This window comes from Dama dama, chromosome X (assembly GCF_033118175.1).
Source record: "Dama dama isolate Ldn47 chromosome X, ASM3311817v1, whole genome shotgun sequence".
Classification (NCBI taxonomy): domain Eukaryota; kingdom Metazoa; phylum Chordata; class Mammalia; order Artiodactyla; family Cervidae; genus Dama; species Dama dama.
This window is the reverse complement of record NC_083714.1, coordinates 68,731,964-68,735,262: the sequence shown is the minus strand read 5'-3', so window position 1 is coordinate 68,735,262 and position 3,299 is coordinate 68,731,964. Positions and strand designations below refer to the sequence as shown.

Sequence of the window (3,299 nt, the reverse complement as noted above, 5' to 3'; positions counted from 1 at the left end):
CTCAGCTGGTAAAGAGTCCACCAGCAATGAAGGAGATCCTGGTTCGAATTCTGGGTCAGGAAGATCCCCTGGAAGAGAGCATGGCAACCCACTCCAGTATTCCTGCCTGGAGAATCCCCATGGACAAAGGAATCTGGTCGGCTACAGTCCATGGGGTTGCAAAGTGTTGGACACGACTGAGTGACTAAGCATACACACACATATTTTTATTGTTGAAGATGTAGGAAGGGTGTTTCCAATACTTGCTGCAAGACTATTAATTGGATTTGCCTTTAAATAAATACCTCCTTTTACCTGGAATGTAGATCTGGTACACGTTTGATATGGAGAAATACCTGTGTGTATTTCTTTTTTAAGTCTGTTTTTTTTGTGTGTGTGATAAAGCGCATAAATAAATAAAACAATTATCTTCCAATTAAAATAAATTAATTAACTAAAAAATGTGCCATTTTAGTCATCATATCTGTTCATGCCAAAGGCATAAGTACATTAGCATTTTTGTGCAAAAATAACCACCATCCAACTTCAGAACATTTTTATTTCCCAAAACTGATACTCTGTACCTATCGGAAAATAACTCTCAATTTTCCTCTCTTCCCAAACTTTGACAACCACCACTCTACTCTGTCTTTATAATTTGACTACTCTAGGTACCTCATGCAAGTGGAATCATAAAATATAATTTTGTGTCTGCCTTATTTCATTTAGCATAATGCCTTCAAGTTTCACCCACATTATAGCATATGTCAAAATTTATTTCTATTTTAAAGCAGAATAATATTCCACTGTATATATGTACCACATTTTATTTATCTATTCATGCATCAGTGGACATTTGGGTGGTTTAGTGTTTCGTGCTATTGTGAATAATGCTGCTATAAACATGAGTGAACACTTATCTCTTGAAGTCCCTGATTTCAATTTTTGAGAGGGTATAACCAGAAGTGTGCTTCCTGGTGGCTCTGGGGTTAAAGCGTCTGCCCACAATGTGGGAGACCTGGGTTTGATCCCTGGGTAGGGAAGATCCCCTGGAGAAGGAAATGGCAACCCACTCCAGTATTCTTGGCTGGAGAATCCCATGGACGGAGGGGCCTGGTGGGCTACAGTCCATGGGGTCACAAAGAGTCGGACACGAATGAGCGACTTCACTTTCACTTTTCACTTTCAACTAGAAGTGAAAATACTGAGTCATATGCTAAGTCCATGCTTCATTATCTGAGGAACTGCCATTAATATTTTCCAAAGCATCTGTGCCATTTTATATTGCCACTAACAATGCTCAAGGATTCTAATTTCTGCACATCCTCACCGACATATTATTTCCTGGGCATTTTTTTAATTTGTATTTTCAAATAATACCCATTTGAATTGGCATGCACTGGCTTTAGCTTGTTCTTATTCCTTTTTTTTTTTTTTTTCATGGAAAGATCACTTTTGTTGACAAGTTAGAGCCAAAATAGACAGCTTCACAGAACAACAGAAATAAGACAGTCTTAAGAAGATATAGTGTAAATTTGCAGCAGACAGTTTCAATTTGCCGCAGAAGGTTGATACTCTTCACCTTCACCCTATCCCTCAGCACTATCCATTCCAACCTTTTCATAATAGCTTTCAAGTGCAAGCATGTCCTCATAGGCATCAGGAAATTATTTTTCCTTAATATCCTCACCAATATATCTGAACAAAGATACACTTGGCATACATTAGGTCAAACTTATTGTCTAGCCAAAACCAGGCTTTAGTAATGGCTGTGGTGTTGCTCAAGCTCATGGTACTTTGGCCAGGTTTCCACTAGATTTTACAGTAGGATGCTAGTAATTAGGGTCAGCTTTGAAGCCAGTGGGATGCCAGTCCACAAACTGGATGGTGCACTTGGTCTTGATAGTGGCAATGGCAGTACTGAAACCTTCGGGAGCCGTGTCAGCACAGTACAACAGGCAGCAAGTCATGTATATGCCACAGTGAAGCTTATATTTCATCATCTAGTTTAGGCTGGAGGAAACATGCATTGGTGGTCTCTGTTATAGTAAGATGTTTGTGGTAGAATTTCTCAGCAGAGATGATGGGGGCAAATATGGTCAGAGGGAAATGCATGCAGGGATAGGGCACCAGGATGGTCTGGAATTCTGTCACACCAACATTCTGGGCTCCATCAAATCTAAGTGAAGCAGTGATGGAGTACACAATCGGGCTAATATGGTTACATATAATTTGGTTAAGGTTAGTATAGGTTGAGTGCTCAATATCAAGATTTTTACAACAGGTGTCATAGATAACCTCATTGTCTATTATCAAGACACAATCGGAGTGTTCCAGGGTGCTAAAAATTAAGTTGCAGGGCACAACTATAGCTATGGAAACCTAGGGGGCCTGGATAAATGGAGAACTCCACCTTGGACATCTTGCCATCATCAGCTGAAAGGGCATTCCATCAGGAGGAAGGCGAACCAAAAACTGATTCTCCCGCAAAAACTATGGAAAACCAGGGTGTCCTAAAGATTTTTGTACTGGTCAACCACTTTTAAATGTGGTCTGAGACAAGGTCAGTGATCTACTTGTGAACGGTGTAGTACCCATGGACATAGTTATTGTTAGCATCTTCCTTGCCTTTAACGAGGCACTCAAGGTGGAAGAGCTGGTGGTAGGTGCCAATGTGAACTTCATAATAGCCATGTGTTCTAGATCTAGAAACACTACCCTGACCTGCATGCCAGGTCCTGCAGATGTCTTCCTGCTTGCCAGCATCCATCTCACCGAAGAGGGTGTAAAAAGACCTTAATGGTCTTGTCACTTGTCATCTAGTTATCGGGCTGGATATTATTTTTCAGGAAGTAGATCTCTCAGCAAACATTGACAAACTGGACTCCAGTCCAGCCAATGTGAAATGAGAGAGAGTCACACATGAATGGAACTTGTAGAACTTTGCATGGCTGGAGGAGGTAAGGGGAGAGCAACAAGGATCACACACTGACACACTACCAAGAAGTCTGGGGAAGATATGGTGAGAGGCTGTTTGGTCCTGAGAAATCCATATACACCCTGCTGGGCCATTTGTCTGGAGAATGGGCATCAGATCCACCATATGCCTCTTTTTTTCCCTCTGTTTTGCTTTAGAAAAAGTCCTAATTTATTATTACCCTAAAAGAGCAAATGTCATTTACATAATTGCTCAATCAGGCCTTTATAGAGGTGTTTTATTTAAAATGTATATGTATGTGAGCTTTTTCCTACAGTAATTAATTTCAAGAGAAATTTCATTATGTATCTTTTACAGAGCCCTAAAATGAGAATCAACCAAA

General features: G+C 40.3%; 1 pseudogene; it reads right to left on the bottom strand.

Annotated features, from left to right (window-relative positions):
- Positions 1 to 1,568: 1,568 nt before the first annotated feature.
- On the bottom strand, positions 1,569 to 2,749 carry LOC133052700 (tubulin alpha-1C chain-like; annotated as a pseudogene).
- Between the last annotated feature and the right edge of the window lie 550 nt (positions 2,750 to 3,299).